The 21672-nt window shown below is 50.5% G+C and overlaps 1 protein-coding gene across 4 annotated transcripts in view; it reads left to right on the top strand.

The window, feature by feature from the left end:
* LOC109869098 (myelin transcription factor 1) overlaps positions 1-21672 on the top strand; it is a 147338-nt gene that overhangs the window by 48121 nt on the left and 77545 nt on the right. The window lies entirely within an intron of this gene.

Below are 21672 nucleotides of genomic sequence, written 5' to 3'. Positions count from 1 at the left end.
ATACAGTGCCTTACGAAAGTATTCGGCCCCCTTGAACTTTGCGAACTTTTGCCACATTTCAGGCTTCAAACATAAAGATATAAAACTGTATTTTGTTTGTGAAGAATCAACAACAAGTGGGACACAATCATGAAGTGGAACGACATTTATTGGATATTTCAAACTTTTTTAACAAATCAAAAACTGAAAAATTGGGCGTGCAAAATTATTCAGCCCCTTTACTTTCAGTGCAGCAAACTCTCTCCAGAGGTTCAGTGAGGATCTCTGAATGATCCAATGTTGACCTAAATGACTAATGATGATAAATACAATCCACCTGTGTGTAATCAAGTCTCCGTATAAATGCACCTGCACTGTGATAGTTTCAGAGGTCCGTTAAAAGCGCAGAGAGCATCATGAAGAACAAGGAACACACCAGGCAGGTCCGAGATACTGTTGTGAAGAAGTTCAAAGCCGGATTTGGATACAAAAAGATTTCCCAAGCTTTAAACATCCCAAGGAGCACTGTGCAAGCGATAATATTGAAATGGAAGGAGTATCAGACCACTGCAAATCTACCAAGACCTGGCCGTCCCTCTAAATTTTCAGCTCATACAAGGAGAAGACTGATCAGAGATGCAGCCAAGAGCCCCATGATCACTCTGGATGAACTGCAGAGATCTACAGCTGAGGTGGGAGACTCTGTCCATAGGACAACAATCAGTCGTATATTGCACAAATCTGGCCTTTATGGAAGAGTGGCAAGAAGAAAGCCATTTCATAAAGATATCCAGAAAAAGTGTTGTTTAAAGTTTGCCACAAGCCACCTAGAAGACACACCAAACATGTGGAAGAAAGTGTTCTGGTCAGATGAAACCAAAATCGAACTTTTTGGCAACAATGCAAAACGTTATGTTTGGCGTAAAAGCAACACAGCTCATCACCCTGAGCACACCATCCCCACTGTCAAACATGGTGGTGGCAGCATCATGGTTTGGGCCTGCTTTTCTTCAGCGGGACAGGGAAGATGGTTAAAATTGATGGGAAGATGGATGGAGCCAAATACAGGACCATTCTGGAAGAAAACCTGATGGAGTCTGCAAAAGACCTGAGACTGGGACGGAGATTTGTCTTCCAACAAGACAATGATCCAAAACATAAAGCAAAATCTACAATGGAATGGTTCAAAAATAAACATATAAGGGTGTTAGAATGGCCAAGTCAAAGTCCAGACCTGAATCCAATCGAGAATCTGTGGAAAGAACTGAAAACTGCTGTTCACAAATGCTCTCCATCCAACCTCACTGAGCTCGAGCTGTTTTGCAAGGAGGAATGGGAAAAAATTTCGGTCTCTCGATGTGCAAAACTGATAGAGACATACCCCAAGCGACTTTCAGCTGTAATCACAGCAAAAGGTGGTGCTACAAAGTATTAACTTAAGGGGGCTGAATAATTTTGCACACCCAATTTTTCAGTTTTTGATTTGTTAAAAAAGTTTGAAATATCCAATAAATGTCGTTCCACTTCATGATTGTGTCCCACTTATTGTTGATTCTTCACAAAAAAATACAGTTTTATATCTTTATGTTTGAAGCCTGAAATGTGGCAAAAGGTCGCAAAGTTCAAGGGGGCCGAATACTTTCGCAAGGCACTGTACATGTGATATGAGTAATGTAAGATATGTAGACATTATTAAAGTGGCATTGTTTAAAGTGACTAATTATCCTCTCTGGGTTAGTGATTGCTGTTAAGCAGTCTGATGGCCTTGAGATAGAAGCTGTTTCTCAATCTCTCTGTCCCAACTTTGATGCACCTGTACCGACCTCGCCTTCTGGATGATAGCGGTGTGAACAGGCAGTGGCTCGTGTGGTTGTTGATTTTGGATTTGAACTCACAACCTCTTGGTTCATGGCATTCCGATCTTCCTGCTACGTCACCATGTCTGTTTCAATGACTGATTTCAAAGTAAATCTCAGCTCTGTTAAAAATACACATAAGAAAACGTATTATATTTATCATAGTGATTCAGGAGTAACAGTAAAACAGAATAATATGCCCCACCAACATTAGACAACTATACAGGAAAAACCTCCTGGGGACCATGACACAGCGTCCAAAGAACGTCCTAAAACGTTCCCGGGAAAACCTGGGATATATATAAAGTTGCCCCAGAGAACGTTCCCTTGGGACAATCACGCAAAGTCCTAAGAACCAGTAAAATGAAAGTCCTGAGAACATCCTAAAAAGGTTCTGACATGGTTCCCAGTGACATCCTGGAACATACAGGGAACTAGACAAAGGTCCCCAGAGGACGTTCCCTCGGGACCATCACACAACGTTCACAGTGTCCTCAAGACGTCCCCTGTTTGCTGGGATGGCAGTATGGGACCAGTCACCTCATACTACGGTAGGACCTCCATCTGCTCTCTCCAGGGTGGACTAGAGGCTCCATGGTAGTATGGGACCAGTCACCTCATACTACGGTGGGATCTCCATCTGCTCTCTCCAGGGTGGACTAGAGGCTCCATGGTAGTATGGGACCAGTCACCTCATACTACTGTGGGACCTCCATCTGCTCTCTCCAGGGTGGACTAGAGGCTCCATGGTAGTATGGGACCAGTCACCTCATACTACGGTGGGACCTCCATCTGCTCTCTCCAGGGTGGACTAGAGGCTCCATGGTACTATGGGACCAGTCACCTCATACTACTGTGGGACCTCCATCTGCTCTCTCCAGGGTGGACTAGAGGCTCCATGGTACTATGGGACCAGTCACCTCATACTACTGTGGGACCTCCATCTGCTCTCTCCAGGGTGGACTAGAGGCTCCATGGTAGTATGGGACCAGTCACCTCATACTACTGTGGGACCTCCATCTGCTCTCTCCAGGGTGGACTAGAGGCTCCATGGTAGTACGGGATCCATATACACATCATACTACGGTAGGACCTCCATCTGCTCTCTCCAGGGTGGAATAGAGGCTCCATGGTAGTATGGGACCAGTCACCTCATACTACGGTGGGATCTCCATCTGCTCTCTCCAGGGTGGACTAAATCAAATCAAATCAAATTTATTTATATAGCCCTTCGTACATCAGCTGATATCTCAAAGTGCTGTACAGAAACCCAGCCTAAAACCCCAAACAGCAAGCAATGCAGGTGTAGAAGCACGGTGGCTAGGAAAAACTCCCTAGAAAGGCCAATACCTAGGAAGAAACTTAGAGAGGAACCAGGCTATGTGGGGTGGCCAGTCCTCTTCTGGCTGTGCCGGGTGGAGATTATAACAGAACATGGCCAAGATGTTCAAATGTTCATAAATGACCAGCATGGTCGAATAATAATAAGGCAGAACAGTTGAAACTGGAGCAGCAGCACAGTCAGGTGGAAGTTGAAACTGGAGCAGCAGCATGGCCAGGTGGACTGGGGACAGCAAGGAGTCATCATGTCAGGTAGTCCTGGGGCATGTTCCTAGGGCTCAGGTCCTCCGAGAGAGAGAAAGAAAGAGAGAAGGAGAGAATTAGAGAACGCACACTTAGATTCACACAGGACACCGAATAGGACAGGAGAAGTACTCCAGATATAACAAACTGACCCCAGCCCCCCGACACATAAACTACTGCAGCATAAATACTGGAGGCTGAGACTAGAGGCTCCATGGTAGTATGGGACCAGTCACCTCATACTACGGTGGGATCTCCATCTGCTCTCTCCAGGGTGGACTAGAGGCTCCATGGTAGTATGGGATCGATATACACGTCACTCCCCTTTTTAGGCATCAGGAAGTTCAATGGCTGTGGAAACCATCTACTCTCCTCAAGGGGTGTCCTCTGGTTCTGTGGTATCTAGCTGGTTCCCCACAAACTACAGGTAGAAGGGTGGTCCCGCGCTTAAATCTCTCCTGCATTCCTTTCTCTTGTTCTCTCAGAGTACTTTACTTTCATAAAGTGACCCCCCCCACCGTTCTAATGGAAAGAGAGCTGAAGGAGGCAGCTGAATACTATACAAAGAGAGAGAGAGAGAGAGAGAGAGAGAGAGAGAGAGAGGAAAGGAGCATGTCACAACAGAGATCAACAAACTCCCTACATTGGAGGACATATTTGTTTGTATATGTGCTATAGATCATGTCATGTTTGCAACAAATGCCTCATTTTCCCATCTGGTTGTGGATTTAGAGTGTTTGTGCCACACTCTTAGCATGGGAGAGGGTGTGATATTCCAGGGCCATGTTTTAACTCAGTGCATCTGCTCCTCTCTGGGCTGATTGGACCAGGAGCTGCAGTACAGACACTTCCTGCTCCACTCTGGGCTGATTGGACCAGGAGTTCCAGTAGAGACACTTCCTGCTCCTCTCTGGGCTGATTGGACCAGGAGCTGCAGTAGAGACACTTCCTGCTCCTCTCTGGGCTGATTGGACCAGGAGCTGCAGTAGAGACACTTCCTGCTCCTCTCTGGGCTGATTGGACCAGGAGCTGCAGTAGAGACACTTCCTAACTATTATCTGATGCTTTATCTCCTTTCATTTCCCTGTGATAAGTGAACGTACCCCCCCCCCAAAAAAAAACGTAACCACTTTGGGTTGATGATGGGGAGTGTGACATCCGCTGTGCAGCACAAATTTGTTTGCGTAGGGCTAACTCTGAAAACAAGATGTAGGTTACCTTGTACTTTCCCTGTCTTTTTGATGGAGTGAGTCATATGTGGGCTGAAGCCTGAGCTGTTGTCATCTGGACATTAATGAGGAAATCATCTTACTAGATGGTTGTATGATATCACAGAGAGAGAGACACACAGTGACACACACGCGCGCACGCACGCACACACACACACACACACACACACACACACACACACACACACACACACACACACACACACACACACACACACACACACACACACACACACACACACACACACACACACACACACACACACACACACACACACACACTCACAAAGTGAGACAGAGGTACTCTAGTCAGGCCTACTGCTGCTGTTTCCTCAGAGGGTTCTTTGTTTCTCTCTCTCTCTCTCTCTCTCTCTCTCTCTCTCGGTCTGGGCTGAGTGGTCATTATCGCAGGATGTGGGTTGTTTTTTGCCTGGGTGTGTGTACGTGTGTGAGTGTGTGCACGTGTGTGCGTGTGTGTGTGAGAGAGAGTACATGGACACACACACACACACACATGCTGTATATGCAGCTCTAGTGTTGTGTCAGGAAAATAACCTCTAACTCAATGTCAACAAAACAAAAGGAGATGATCGTGGACTTCAGGAAACAGCAGAGGGAGCACCCCCCCTTTCCACATCAACGGGACAGCAGTGGAGAAGGTGGAAAGCTTTTCTTCGGCGTGCACATCACTGACAAACTGAATTGAACCACCCACACAGACAGTGTGGTGAAGAAGGCGCAACAGCGCCTCTTCAACCTTAGAAGGCTGAAGAAATTTGGCTTGTCACCTAAAAACCTCACAAACTTTTACAGATGCATAATTAAGAGCATCCTGTCGGGCTGTATCACCGGCTGGTACGTCAATTGCACCGCCCACAACTGTAGGGCCCAGAGGGTGGTGCGATCTGCACAACGCATCACCGGGTGCAAACTACCTGCCCTCCAGGACACCTGCAGCACCCGATGTCATAGGAAGGCAAAATAGATCATCAAGTACAACAACCACCCGAGCCACTGCCTGTTCACCCCGCTATCACCCAGAAGGCGAGGTCAATACAGGTGCATCAAAGCTGGGACCGAGAGACTGAAAAACAGCTTCTATCTCAAGGCCATCAGACTGTTAAACAGCCATCACTAACACAGAGAGGCGGCTGCCTACCTACAGACTTGAAATCATTGGCCACTTTAATAAATGGATCACTAGTCACATTAAACTTTAATAACACCACTTTAATAATGTCTACATATCTTCCATTACTCATCTCATATGTATATACCGTATTCTATACTATCTACTGCATCTTAGCCTATGGCGCTCTGACATTGCTCATCCATACATTTATATATTATTATTCCATTCCTTTGCATAGATTCATGTGTATTAGCAATTTGTTGTGGAATTGTTAGACATTACTTGTTGGAAATTACTGCACTGTCGGAACTAGATGCACAAGCATTTCGCTACACTCGCAATAACATCTGCTAACCATGTGTATGTGACCAATAAAATGTGATTTGATGTATGTGCACAAATGTAATTTTATAAATAATATACAATATTATTATTATGCATACATTGTATGTGTTGTGCATCTGTGATTATGTAAATATGTAAATTTGTGTGTGGTGATTAAATACATTTGTGTGGTGATTAGAGAGTTGCGGGGGGGGGCTGCCTTAATCGACATTCACGTCTTCGGCACCCGGGAAACAGTGGGTTAACTGCCTTGCTCAGGGGCAGAACGACAGATTTTTACCTAACCTTTCGGTTACTGGCCCCAACGGCTCTAACCACTAGGCTACCTGTATATGTGTTTTTTTGTATGTGTACATGTGTTTATGTGCGTGTGTATTTGCATGTGATTTCCCATCCGTGTGTGTATCATCATTCATGTTGTTTTTAATCTTGTCACAGTTTGATTGTCAGTAAATGTAAAGCTGTCAGCGTTCTGCCGTTGTTCCTCCAGCAATCTCCATTAACACCCCCATTAATAGTGGATCACAGATGGAATTCATTTTCTCGCCTGCAGATGCATTTAGGCTTTGATGACTTTTTTATTCAATACCCAGGCAGGGAACGGACAAAGAAAATCTGCTGCTTCTCTAGTGGCTTCCTTTTTTCTCCTTTTTCCGCACCATCAATATTGTCCAAATTATTCACAGTTACGTGTCTTTAAAAACTGCCTTAACAAATAAAATATATTATTATTGTGTTTTGATGTGTTGCATATTCAAAACTTTATAGCCAATTGTTTGTTTTGTTGTTTTTTTAAAGCTTTACTAAAACAATAATTGTCCACCTCACGGTTCAGTTTTTCTGAGATTTGAGCTCAAAATGTATCAGGGCATTGCATGTATAGGCCTCTAGACTCAGGAGTCTACTGTATGATATCAATATAGAATACACATATAAAGGAAGATAAGCTTAGTCTTAACACCAGAGAGACTGAGAGAAAGAGAACAATACGCTGGCACCATGTTCCCCACACAGACATGCATTTATTTACATTATAGCCTACTTCTCTGATAGGCTGCTACTGCTATATGTACTACTCTGATAGGCTACTACTGCTATATGTACTACTCTGATAGGCTGCTACTGCTATATGTACTACTCTGATAGGCTACTACTGCTATATGTACTTCTCTGATAGGCTACTACTGCTATATGTACTACTCTGATAGGCTACTACTGCTATATGTACTTCTCTGATAGGCTACTACTGCTATATGTACTTCTCTGATAGGCTACTACTGCTATATGTACTACTCTGATAGGCTGCTACTGCTATATGTACTACTCTGATAGGCTACTACTGCTATATGTACTTCTCTGATAGGCTACTACTGCTATATGTACTACTCTGATAGGCTGCTACTGCTATATGTACTTCTCTGATAGGCTACTACTGCTATATGTACTACTCTGATAGGCTGCTACTGCTATATGTACTACTCTGATAGGCTACTACTGCTATATGTACTACTCTGATAGGCTACTACTGCTATATGTACTACTCTGATAGGCTACTACTGCTATATGTACTACTCTGATAGGCTACTACTGCTATATGTACTACTCTGATAGGCTGCTACTGCTATATGTACTTCTCTGATAGGCTACTACTGCTATATGTACTACTCTGATAGGCTGCTACTGCTATATGTACTACTCTGATAGGCTACTACTGCTATATGTTCTTCTCTGATAGGCTACTACTGCTATATGTACTTCTCTGATAGGCTACTACTGCTATATGTTCTTCTCTGATAGGCTACTACTGCTATATGTACTTCTCTGATAGGCTACTACTGCTATATGTACTTCTCTGATAGGCTACTACTGCTATATGTACTACTCTGATAGGCTACTACTGCTATATGTACTTCTCTGATAGGCTACTACTGCTATATGTACTTCTCTGATAGGCTACTACTGCTATATGTACTACTCTGATAGGCTACTACTGCTATATGTACTACTCTGATAGGCTACTACTGCTATATGTTCTTCTCTGATAGGCTACTACTGCTATATGTACTTCTCTGATAGGCTACTACTGTTATATGTACTTCTCTGATAGGCTACTACTGCTATATGTACTTCTCTGATAGGCTACTACTGCTATATGTACTTCTCTGATAGGCTAGTACTGCTATATGTACTTCTCTGATAGGCTACTACTGCTATATGTTCTTCTCTGATAGGCTACTACTGCTATATGTACTTCTCTGATAGGCTACTACTGCTATATGTACTTCTCTGATAGGCTACTACTGCTATATGTACTACTCTGATAGGCTACTACTGCTATATGTACTACTCTGATAGGCTACTACTGCTATATGTACTTCTCTGATAGGCTACTACTGCTATATGTACTTCTCTGATAGGCTACTACTGCTATATGTACTTCTCTGATAGGCTACTACTGCTATATGTACTTCTCTGATAGGCTACTACTGCTATATGTACTTCTCTGATAGGCTACTACTGCTATATGTACTTCTCTGATAGGCTACTACTGTTATATGTACTTCTCTGATAGGCTACTACTGCTATATGTACTTCTCTGATAGGCTACTACTGCTATATGTACTTCTCTGATAGGCTACTACTGCTATATGTACTTCTTTCATAGGCTACTACTGCTATATGTACTTCTCTGATAGGCTACTACTGCTGTACGTACTTCTCTGATAGGCTACTACTGCTGTACGTACTTCTCTGATAGGCTAGTACTGCTATATGTACTTCTCTGATAGGCTACTACTGTTATACAGCGTTAGGTCTAGCCTAGTTTTGTTTCGAAATAGATTTGTTTAAGACTATCAACAAACACTGTGTGGCGTTGATTTAGTTCACTGCAGTAATTCAGCTAAATACGAGCACAAAATTAAAAAGACAGATCGAGCTTCATTTAGTCAACAAAGATTTCTCAAAAAAATTAAACAAAACACTTTTTGCATATTTAAAGAACTGGTTTCGATTCTTAAATAAAACTGCAATATTAATAATGATAAAACAGGACAAAATCTATATGTTTTATTGAGTTGCAATTGGCTGATACAAGCTGAGGCCCCTCCATACAGCCAATAGGAGTAGAGACAGAGGCCCCTCCATACAGCCAGTAGGAGTAGAGACAGAGGCCCCTCCATACAGCCAGTAGGAGTAGAGACAGAGGCCCCTCCATACAGCCAGTAGCAGTAGAGACAGAGGCCCCTCCATACAGCCAGTAGGAGTAGAGACAGAGGCCCCTCCATACAGCCAGTAGGAGTAGAGACAGAGGCCCCTCCATACAGCCAGTAGGAGTAGAGACAGAGGCCCCTCCATACAGCCAGTAGGAGTAGAGACAGAGGCCCCTCCATACAGCCAGTAGGAGTAGAGACAGAGGCCCCTCCATACAGCCAGTAGGAGTAGAGGCTGAGGCCCCTCCATACAGCCAGTAGGAGTAGAGACAGAGGCCCCTCCATACAGCCAGTAGGAGTAGAGACAGAGGCCCCTCCATACAGCCAGTAGGAGTAGAGACAGAGGCCCCTCCATACAGCCAGTAGGAGTAGAGACAGAGGCCCCTCCATACAGCCAGTAGGAGTAGAGACAGAGGCCCCTCCATACAGCCAGTAGGAGTAGAGACAGAGGCCCCTCCATACAGCCAGTAGGAGTAGAGACAGAGGCCCCTCCATACAGCCAGTAGGAGTAGAGACAGAGGCCCCTCCATACAGCCAGTAGGAGTAGAGACAGAGACCCTCCATACAGCCAGTAGGAGTAGAGACAGAGGCCCCTCCATACAGCCAGTAGGAGTAGAGACAGAGGCCCCTCCATACAGCCAGTAGGAGTAGAGACAGAGGCCCCTCCATACAGCCAGTAGGAGTAGAGACAGAGACCCTCCATACAGCCAGTAGGAGTAGAGACAGAGGCCCCTCCATACAGCCAGTAGGAGTAGAGTCAGAGGCCCCTCCATACAGCCAGTAGGAGTAGAGACAGAGGCCCCTCCATACAGCCAGTAGGAGTAGAGACAGAGACCCTCCATACAGCCAGTAGGAGTAGAGACAGAGGCCCCTCCATACAGCCAGTAGGAGTAGAGACAGAGGCCCCTCCATACAGCCAGTAGGAGTAGAGACAGAGGCCCCTCCATACAGCCAGTAGGAGTAGAGACAGAGGCCCCTCCATACAGCCAGTAGCAGTAGAGACAGAGGCCCCTCCATACAGCCAGTAGGAGTAGAGACAGAGGCCCCTCCATACAGCCAGTAGCAGTAGAGACAGAGGCCCCTCCATACAGCCAGTAGGAGTAGAGACAGAGGCCCCTCCATACAGCCAGTAGGAGTAGAGACAGAGGCCCCTCCATACAGCCAGTAGGAGTAGAGACAGAGGCCCCTCCATACAGCCAGTAGGAGTAGAGACAGAGGCCCCTCCATACAGCCAGTAGGAGTAGAGACAGAGGCCCCTCCATACAGCCAGTAGGAGTAGAGACAGAGGCCCCTCCATACAGCCAGTAGGAGTAGAGACAGAGGCCCCTCCATACAGCCAGTAGCAGTAGAGACAGAGGCCCCTCCATACAGCCAGTAGGAGTAGAGACAGAGGCCCCTCCATACAGCCAGTAGCAGTAGAGACAGAGGCCCCTCCATACAGCCAGTAGGAGTAGAGACAGAGGCCCCTCCATACAGTCAGTAGGAGTAGAGACAGAGGCCCCTCCATACAGCCAGTAGGAGTAGAGACAGAGGCCCCTCCATACAGCCAGTAGGAGTAGAGACAGAGGCCCCTCCATACAGCCAGTAGGAGTAGAGACAGAGGCCCCTCCATACAGCCAGTAGGAGTAGAGACAGAGGCCCCTCCATACAGCCAGTAGGAGTAGAGACAGAGGCCCCTCCATAAAGCCAGTAGGAGTAGAGACAGAGGCCCCTCCATACAGCCAGTAGGAGTAGAGACAGAGGCCCCTCCATAAAGCCAGTAGGAGTAGAGACAGAGGCCCCTCCATACAGCCAGTAGCAGTAGAGACAGAGGCCCCTCCATACAGCCAGTAGGAGTAGAGACAGAGGCCCCTCCATACAGCCAGTAGGAGTAGAGACAGAGGCCCCTCCATACAGCCAGTAGGAGTAGAGACAGAGGCCCCTCCATACAGCCAGTAGGAGTAGAGACAGAGGCCCCTCCATACAGCCAGTAGGAGTAGAGACAGAGGCCCCTCCATACAGCCAGTAGCAGTAGAGACAGAGACCCTCCATACAGCCAGTAGGAGTAGAGACAGAGGCCCCTCCATACAGCCAGTAGGAGTAGAGACAGAGACCCTCCATACAGCCAGTAGCAGTAGAGACAGAGACCCTCCATACAGCCAGTAGGAGTAGAGACAGAGACCCTCCATACAGCCAGTAGGAGTAGAGACAGAGGCCCCTCCATACAGCCAGTAGGAGTAGAGACAGAGGCCCCTCCATACAGCCAGTAGGAGTAGAGACAGAGGCCCCTCCATACAGCCAGTAGGAGTAGAGACAGAGGCCCCTCCATACAGCCAGTAGGAGTAGAGACAGAGGCCCCTCCATACAGCCAGTAGGAGTAGAGACAGAGGCCCCTCCATACAGCCAGTAGGAGTAGAGACAGAGGCCCCTCCATACAGCCAGTAGCAGTAGAGACAGAGGCCCCTCCATACAGCCAGTAGGAGTAGAGACAGAGGCCCCTCCATACAGCCAGTAGCAGTAGAGACAGAGGCCCCTCCATACAGCCAGTAGGAGTAGAGACAGAGGCCCCTCCATACAGTCAGTAGGAGTAGAGACAGAGGCCCCTCCATACAGCCAGTAGGAGTAGAGACAGAGGCCCCTCCATACAGCCAGTAGGAGTAGAGACAGAGGCCCCTCCATACAGCCAGTAGGAGTAGAGACAGAGGCCCCTCCATACAGCCAGTAGGAGTAGAGACAGAGGCCCCTCCATACAGCCAGTAGGAGTAGAGACAGAGGCCCCTCCATAAAGCCAGTAGGAGTAGAGACAGAGGCCCCTCCATACAGCCAGTAGGAGTAGAGACAGAGGCCCCTCCATAAAGCCAGTAGGAGTAGAGACAGAGGCCCCTCCATACAGCCAGTAGCAGTAGAGACAGAGGCCCCTCCATACAGCCAGTAGGAGTAGAGACAGAGGCCCCTCCATACAGCCAGTAGGAGTAGAGACAGAGGCCCCTCCATACAGCCAGTAGGAGTAGAGACAGAGGCCCCTCCATACAGCCAGTAGGAGTAGAGACAGAGGCCCCTCCATACAGCCAGTAGGAGTAGAGACAGAGGCCCCTCCATACAGCCAGTAGCAGTAGAGACAGAGACCCTCCATACAGCCAGTAGGAGTAGAGACAGAGGCCCCTCCATACAGCCAGTAGGAGTAGAGACAGAGACCCTCCATACAGCCAGTAGCAGTAGAGACAGAGACCCTCCATACAGCCAGTAGGAGTAGAGACAGAGACCCTCCATACAGCCAGTAGGAGTAGAGACAGAGGCCCCTCCATACAGCCAGTAGGAGTAGAGACAGAGGCCCCTCCATACAGCCAGTAGCAGTAGAGACAGAGACCCTCCATACAGCCAGTAGGAGTAGAGACAGAGGCCCCTCCATACAGCCAGTAGCAGTAGAGGCCAAGGCCCCTCCATACAGCCAGTAGGAGTAGAGACAGAGGCCCCTCCATACAGCCAGTAGCAGTAGAGACAGAGCCCCCTCCATACAGCCAGTAGGAGTAGAGACAGAGGCCCCTCCATACAGCCAGTAGGAGTAGAGGCTGAGGCCCCTCCATACAGCCAGTAGGAGTAGAGGCTGAGGCCCCTCCATACAGCCAGTAGGGGTAGAGGCTGAGGCCCCTCCATACAGCCAGTAGGAGTAGAGACAGAGGCCCCTCCATACAGCCAGTAGGAGTAGAGACAGAGGCCCCTCCATACAGCCAGTAGGAGTAGAGACAGAGGCCCCTCCATACAGCCAGTAGGAGTAGAGACAGAGGCCCCTCCATACAGCCAGTAGGAGTAGAGACAGAGGCCCCTCCATACAGACAGTAGCAGTAGAGACAGAGGACCCTCCATACAGCCAGTAGCAGTAGAGACAGAGGCCCCTCCATATAGCCAGTAGCAGTAGAGACAGAGGCCCCTCCATACAGTCAGTAGCAGTAGAGACAGAGGCCCCTTTATACAGCCAGTAGCAGTAGAGACTGAGGTCCCTCCATACAGCCAGTAGCAGTAGAGACAGAGGCCCCTCCATATAGCCAGTAGCAGTAGAGGCCAAGGCCCCTCCATACAGGCAGTAGCAGTAGAGACAGAGGCCCCTCCATACAGCCGTTAGCAGTAGAGACAGAGGCCCCTCCATACAGCCAGTAGCAGTAGGGGCAGAGGCCCCTCCATACAGCCAGTAGCAGTAGTGGCAGAGGCCCCTCCATACAGCCAGTAGCAGTAGGGGCAGAGGCCCCTCCATACAGCCAGTAGCAGTAGGGGCAGAGGCCCCTCCATACAGCCAGTAGCAGTAGAGGCCGAGGCCCCTCCATACAGCCAGTAGCAGTGGGGGAATATATCACAGAACAGGCCTAGCTCTATTTATATGTCACACGTGAATACTGTCATGCTTTTACGGTCCAATACTATAAAAGTCATAAAACCACGTGTTCACATACAATACCATAAAATACAGGCCCTGCAATCTTCACAACAGGATTGTAGTGATTATTTCTGTGTTGTTGTTTGTATAATATATATATATATATATTACTGGCCCAGCGCTCTAACCACTAGGTAACCTGCTGGTTACTGGCCCCAGCGCTCTAACCACTAGGTTACCTGCTGGTTACTGGCCCCAGTGCTCTAACCACTAGATTACCTGCTGGTTACTGGCCCCAGTGCTCTAACCACTAGATTACCTGCTGGTTACTGGCCCCAGCGCTCTAACCACTAGATTACCTGCTGGTTACTGGCCCCAGTGCTCTAACCACTAGATTACCTGCTGGTTACTGGCCCCAGCGCTCTAACCAATGGGCTACCTGCCACCCCCTTTAAAACATTCCGGAATCAATCCAGGAGTTTAGAATGACACCCTATACATCTACACTTTGAATCCCTTCCCCTTGTCAACACACAGAAATAGCAGCCAGCATAGAGAGAGATCCATGGCTAATGATTATTTTAGAGAGTAGATTGTGTCAAGTGTACAGAATAAACCCGAGGTCACTGTACAGATTAACCAGCTGGCAACCAATCAACTCCACCACAGATGCACTGACTGAAAAAACAAATATTGACAAGCTATTGATCCGAGGAATATTGTTCCATTGTTCCACACATACAAACACACACACACACACACACACACACACACACACACACACACACACACACACACACACACACACACACAACACACACACACACACACACACACACCACACACACACACACACACACACACACACACACACACACACACACACACACACACACACACACAGCCAGGCAGACTCACCACCTCTTTTACCAGCCTCTCTCTACACTCTCAGATCTGCACTTCACAATACACAGTGACAGAGCAGGGCGCGGTCATCAACAAACCACCCTGCTATGAACCTTACAGTGAGCCTGTATTGACGGGGGGAAGACAGAGGGAAGAGAAGGGGGGAAACACATACAGTACACTGACGTACTCAGGTACTTCACCATGAGTACACTCTGATATTAACATCTCGATTTTTGCTTTTTATATATATATATATATATACATATAAAAGGTAACCTAGTGGTTAGAGCGCTGGGGCCAGTAACCAGCAGGTAACCTAGTGGTTAGAGCGCTGGGCCAGTAACCAGCAGGTTACCCTAGTGGTTAGAGCGCTGGGGCCAGTAACCACAGGTACCTATGTTAGAAGCGCTGGGAGCCAGTACCAGCGGTTACCTAGTGGTTAGAGCGCTGGGGCCAGTATTACTCAGCAGGTATCTAGTGGTTAGAGCGCTGGGGCCAGTAACCAGCAGGTTACCTAGTGGTTAGAGCGCTGGGGCCAGTAACCAGCAGGTTACCTAGTGGTTAGAGCGCTGGGGCCAGTAACCAGCAGGTAACCTAGTGGTTAGAGCGCTGGGGCCAGTAACCAGCAGTTAGCCCCCCCTAGTGGTTAGAGCGCTGGGGCCCAGTAACCAGCAGGTAATCTAGTGGTTAGAGCGCTGGGGCCAGTAACCAGCAGGTTACCTAGTGGTTAGAGCGCTGGGGCCAGTAACCAGCAGGTAACCTAGTGGTTAGAGCGCTGGGGCCAGTAACCAGCAGGTTACCTAGTGGTTAGAGCGCTGGGGCCAGTAACCAGCAGGTACCTAGTGGTTAGAGCGCTGGGGCCAGTAACCAGCAGGTAACCTAGTGGTTAGAGCGCTGGGGCCAGTAACCAGCAGGTAACCTAGTGGTTAGAGCGCTGGGGCCAGTAACCAGCAGGTAACCTAGTGGGTTAGAGCGCTGGGGCCAGTAACCAGCAGGTTACCTAGTGGTTAGAGCGCTGGGGCCAGTAACCAGCAGGTAATCTAGTGGTTAGAGCGCTGGGGCCAGTAACCAGCAGGTAACCTAGTGGTTAGAGCGCTGGGGCCAGTAACCAGCAGGTAACCTAGTGGTTAGAAGCGCTGGGGCCAGTAACCAGCAGGTAACCTAGTGGTTAGAGCGCTGGGCCAGTAACCAGCAGGTAACCTAGTGGTTAGAGCGCTGGGGCCAGTAACCAGCAGGTAACCTAGTGGTTAGAGCGCTGGGGCCAGTAACCAGCAGGTAACCTAGTGGTTAGAGCGCTGGGGCCAGTAACCAGCAGGTAACCTAGTGGTTAGAGCGCTGGGAGTAACCAGCAGGTAACCTAGTGGTTAGAGCGCTGGGGCCAGCAGGTAACCTAGTGGTTAGAGCGCTGGGGCCAGTAACCAGCAGGTAACTAGTGGTTAGAGCGCTGGGGCCAGTAACCAGCAGGTAACCTAGTGGTTAGAGCGCTGGGGCCAGTAACCAGCAGTAACCTAGTGGTTAGAGCGCTGGGGCCAGTAACCAGCAGGTAACCTAGTGGTTAGAGCGCTGGGGCCAGTAACCAGCAGGTACCTAGTGGTTAGAGCGCTGGGGCCAGTAACCAGCAGGTAACCTAGTGGTTAGAGCGCTGGGGCCAGTAACCAGCAGGTAACCTAGTGGTTAGAGCGCTGGGGCCAGTAACCAGCAGGTAACCTAGTGGTTAGAGCGCTGGGGCCAGTAACCAGCAGGTAACCTAGTGGTTAGAGCGCTGGGGCCAGTAACCAGCAGGTAACCTAGTGGTTAGAGCGCTGGGGCCAGTAACCAGCAGGTAACCTAGTGGTTAGAGCGCTGGGGCCAGTAACCAGCAGGTAACCTAGTGGTTAGAGCGCTGGGGCCAGTAACCAGCAGGTAACCTAGTGGTTAGAGCGCTGGGGCCAGTAACCAGCAGGTAACCTAGTGGTTAGAGCGCTGGGGCCAGTAACCAGCAGGTAACCTAGTGGTTAGAGCGCTGGGGCCAGTAACCAGCAGGTAACCTAGTGGTTAGAGCGCTGGGCCAGTAACCAGCAGGTAACCTAGTGGTTAGAGCGCTGGGGCCAGTAACCAGCAGGTAACCTAGTGGTTAGAGCGCTGGGGCCAGTAACCAGCAGGTAACCTAGTGGTTAGAGCGCTGGGGCCAGTAACCAGCAGGTACCTAGTGGGTTAGAGCGCTGGGCCAGTAACCAGCAGGTAACCTAGTGGTTAGAGCGCTGGGGCAGTAACCAGCAGGTAACCTAGTGGTTAGAGCGCTGGGGCCAGTAACCAGCAGGTAACCTAGTGGTTAGAGCGCTGGGGCCAAACCTAGTGGTTAGAGCGCTGGGGCCAGTAACCAGCAGGTAACCTAGTGGTTAGAGCGCTGGGGCCAGTAACCAGCAGGTAACCTAGTGGTTAGAGCGCTGGGGCCAGTAACCAGCAGGTAACCTAGTGGTTAGAGCGCTGGGGCCAGTAACCACGCAGGTACCTAGTGGTTAGAGCGCTGGGGCCAGTAACCAGCAGGTAACCTAGTGGTTAGAGCGCTGGGGCCAGTAACCAGCAGGTAACCCTAGTGGTTAGAGCGCTGGGGCCAGTAACCAGCAGGTAACCTAGTGGTTAGAGCGCTGGGGCCAGTAACCAGCAGGTAACCTAGTGGTTAGAGCGCTGGGGCCAGTAACCAGCAGGTAACCTAGTGGTTAGAGCGCTGTGGGCCAGTAAACCAGGCAAGGTAACCTAGTGGTTAGAGCGCTGGGGGCCAGTAACCAGCAGGTAATCTAGTGGTTTATGAGCGCTGGGGCCAGTAACCAGCAGGTAACTAGTGGTTAGAGCGCTGGGGCCAGTAACCAGCAGGTAACCTAGTGGTTAGAGCGCTGGGGCCAGTAACCAGCAGGTAACCTAGTGGTTTAGAGCGCTGGGGCCAGTAACCAGCAGGTAACCTAGTGGTTAGAGCGCTGGGGCCAGTAACCAGCAGGTAACCTAGTGGTTAGAGCGCTGGGGCCAGTAACCAGCAGGTAACCTAGTGGTTAGAGCGCTGGGGCCAGTAACCAGCAGGTAACCTAGTGGTTAGGCGCTGGGCCAGTAACCAGCAGGTAACCTAGTGGTTAGAGCGCTGGGGCCAGTAACCAGCAGGTAACCTAGTGGTTAGAGCGCTGGGGCCAGTAACCAGGCAGGTAACCTAGTGGTTAGAGCGCTGGGGCCAGTACCAGCAGGTAACCTAGTGGTTAGAGCGCTGGGGCCAGTAACCAGCAGGTAACCTAGTGGTTAGAGCGCTGGGGCCAGTAACCAGCAGGTAACCTAGTGGTTAGAGCGCTGGGGGCCAGTAACCAGCAGGTAACCTAGTGGTTAGAGCGCTGGGGCTAGTGGTTAGAGCGCTGGGGGCCAGTAACCAGCAGGTAACCTAGTGGTTAGAGCGCTGGGGCCAGTAACCAGCAGGTAACCTAGTGGTTTAGAGCGCTGGGCCAGTAAACCAGCAGGTAACCTAGTGGTTAGAGCGCTGGGGCCAGTAACCAGCAGGTAACCTAGTGGTTAGAGCGCTGGGGCCAGTAACCAGCAGGTAACCTAGTGGTTAGAGCGCTGGGGCCAGTAACCAGCAGGTAACCTAGTGGTTAGAGCGCTGGGGCCAGTAACCAGCAGGTAACCTAGTGGTTAGAGCGCTGGGGCCAGTAACCAGCAGGTAACCTAGTGGTTAGAGCGCTGGGGCCAGTAACCAGCAGGTAACCTAGTGGTTAGAGCGCTGGGGCCAGTAACCAGCAGGTAACCTAGTGGTTAGAGCGCTGGGGCCAGTAACCAGCAGGTAACCTAGTGGTTAGAGCGCTGGGGCCAGTACCAGCAGGTAACCTAGTGGTTAGAGCGCTGGGGCCAGTAACCAGCAGGTAACCTAGTGGTTAAGAGCGCTGGGGCCAGTAACCAGCAGGTAACCTAGTGGTTAGAGCGCTGGGGCCAGTAACCCAGCAGGTAACCTAGTGGTTAGAGCGCTGGGCCAGTAACCAGCAGGTAACCTAGTGGTTAGAGCGCTGGGGCCAGTAACCAGCAGGTAACCTAGTGGTTAGAGCGCTGGGGCCAGTAACCAGCAGGTAACCTAGTGGTTAGAGCGGCTGGGGCCAGTAACCAGCAGGTAACCTAGTGGTTAGAGCGCTGGGGCCAGTAACCAGCAGGTAACCTAGTGGTTAGAGCGCTGGGGCCAGTAACCAGCAGGTAACCTAGTGGTTTAGAGCGCTGGGGCCAGTAACCAGCAGGTAACCTAGTGGTTAGAGCGCTGGGGCCAGTAACCAGCAGGTAACCTAGTGGTTAGAGCGCTGGGGCCCAGTAACCAGCAGGTAACCTAGTGGTTTAGAGTGCTGGGCCAGTAACCAGCAGGTAACCTAGTGGTTAGAGCGCTGGGGCCAGTAACCAGCAGGTAACCCTAGTGGTTAGAGCGCTGGGGCCAGTAACCAGCAGGTAACCTAGTGGTTAGAGCGCTGGGGCCAGTAACCAGCAGGTAACCTAGTGGGTTAGAGCGCTGGGGCCAGTAACCAGCAGGTAACCTAGTGGTTAGAGCGCTGGGGCCAGTAACCAGCAGGTACCTAGTGGTTAGAGCGCTGGGGCCAGTAACCAGCAGGTAACTAGTGGTTAGAGCGCTGGGGCCAGTAACCAGCAGGTTAACCTAGTGGTTAGAGCGCTGGGGCCAGTAACCAGCAGGTAACCTAGTGGTTAGAGCACTGGGGCCAGTAACCAGCAGGTAACCTAGTGGTTAGAGCGCTGGGGCCAGTAACCAGCAGGTAACCTAGTGGTTAGAGCGCTGGGGCCAGTACCAGCAGGTAACCTAGTGGTTAGAGCGCTGGGGCCAGTAACCAGCAGGTAACCTAGTGGTAGAGCGCTGGGGGCCAGTAACCAGCAGGTAACCTAGTGGTTAGAGCGCTGGGGCCAGTAACCAGCAGGTAACCTAAGCGGTTAGAGCGCTGGGGCAGTAACCAGCCGGTAACCTAGTGGTTTAGAGCGTGGGCCAGTAACCAGCAGGTAACCTAGTGGGTTAGAGCGTGGGGCCAGTAACCAGCAGGTAACCTAGTGGTTAGAGCGCTGGGGCCAGTAACCAGCAGGTAACCTAGTGGTTAGAGCGCTGGGGCCAGTAACCAGCAGGTAACCTAGTGGTTAGAGCGCTGGGGCCAGTAACCAGCAGGTAACCTACTGGTTAGAGCCTGGGGGCCAGTAACCAGCAGGTAACTAGTGGTTAGAGCGCTGGGGCCAGTAACCAGCAGGTAACCTAGTGGTTAGAGCGCTGGGGCCAGTAACCAGCAGGTAACCTAGTGGTTAGAGCGCTGGGGCCAGTAACCCAGCAGGTAACCTAGTGGTTAGAGCGCTGGGGCCAGTAACCAGCAGGTAACCTAGTGGTTAGAGCGCTGGGCCAGTAACCAGCAGGTAACCTAGTGGTTAGAGCGCTGGGGCCAGTAACCAGCAGGTAACCTAGTGGTTAGAGCGCTGGGGCCAGTAACCAGCAGGTAACCTAGTGGTTAGAGCGCTGGGGCCAGTAACCAGCAGGTAACCTAGTGGTTAGAGCGCTGGGGCCAGTAACCAGCAGGTAACCTAGTGGTTAGAGCGCTGGGGCCAGTAACCAGCAGGTAACCTAGTGGTTAGAGCGCTGGGGCCAGTAACCAGCAAGGTAACCTAGTGGTTAGAGCGCTGGGGCCAGTAACCAGCAGGTAACCTAGTGGTTAGAGCGCTGGGGCCAGTAACCAGCAGGTAACCTAGTGGTTAGAGCGCTGGGGCCAGTAACCAGCAGGTACCTAGTGGTTAGAGCGCTGGGGCCAGTAACCAGCAGGTAACCTAGTGGTTAGAGCGCTGGGGCAGTAACCAGCAGGTAACCTAGTGGTTAGAGCGCTGGGCCAGTAACCAGCAGGTAACCTAGTGGTTAGAGCGCTGGGGCCAGTAACCAGCAGGTAACCTAGTGGTTAGAGCGCTGGGGCCAGTAACCAGCAGGTAACCTAGTGGTTAGAGCGCTGGGGCCAGTAACCAGCAGGTAACCTAGTGGTTAGAGCGCTGGGGCCAGTAACCAGCAGGTAACCTAGTGGTTAGAGCGCTGGGGCCAGTAACCAGCAGGTAACCTAGTGGTTAGAAGCGCTGGGGCCAAAAAGGGGCGGCTGGGGCCAGTACCAGCAGGTAACTAGTGGTTAGAGCGCTGGGGCCAGTAACCAGCAGGTAACCTAGTGGTTAGAGCGCTGGGGCGAGTACACCAGCAGGTAACCTAGTGGGTTAGAGCGCTGGGCCAGTAACCAGCAGGTAACCTAGTGGTTAGAGCGCTGGGGCCAGTAACCAGCAGGTAACTAGTGGTTAGAGCGCTGGGGCCAAGTAACCAGCAGGTAACCTAGTGGTTAGAGCGCTGGGGCCAGTAACCAGCAGGTAACCTAGTGGTTAGAGCGCTGGGGCCAGTAACCAGCAGGTAACCTAGTGGTTAGAGCGCTGGGGCCAGTAACCAGCAGGTAACCTAGTGGTTAGAGCGCTGGGGCCAGTAACCAGCAGGTAACCTAGTGGGTTAGAGCGCTGGGCCAGTAACCAGCAGGTAACCTAGTGGTTAGAGCGCTGGGGCCAGTAACCAGCAGGTAACCTAGTGGTTAGAAGCGCTGGGCAGTAACCAGCAGGTAACCTAGTGGTTAGAGCGCTGGGGCCAGTAACCAGCAGGTAACCTAGTGGTTAGCGCTGGGGCCAGTAACCAGCAGGTAACCTAGTGGTTAGAGCGCTGGGGCCAGTAACCAGCAGGTAACCTAGTGGTTAGAGCGCTGGGGCCAGTAACCAGCAGGTAACCTAGTGGTTAGAGCGCTGGGCCAGTAACCAGCAGGTAACCTAGTGGTTAGAGCGCTGGGGCCAGTAACCAGCAGGTAACCTAGTGGTTAGAGCGCTGGGCCAGTAACCAGCAGGTAACTAGTGGTTAGAGCGCTGGGGCCAGTAACCAGCAGGTAACCTAGTGGTTAGAGCGCTGGGGCCAGTACCAGCAGGTAACCTAGTGGTTAGAGCGCTGGGGCAGTAACCAGCAGGTAACCTAGTGGTTAGAGCGCTGGGGCCAGTAACCAGCAGGTAACCTAGTGGTTAGAGCGCTGGGGCCAGT

This window comes from Oncorhynchus kisutch, linkage group LG24 (genome assembly GCF_002021735.2).
Source record: "Oncorhynchus kisutch isolate 150728-3 linkage group LG24, Okis_V2, whole genome shotgun sequence".
Classification (NCBI taxonomy): Eukaryota; Metazoa; Chordata; class Actinopteri; order Salmoniformes; family Salmonidae; genus Oncorhynchus; species Oncorhynchus kisutch.
This window is presented reverse-complemented; position numbering and strand designations above follow the sequence as displayed.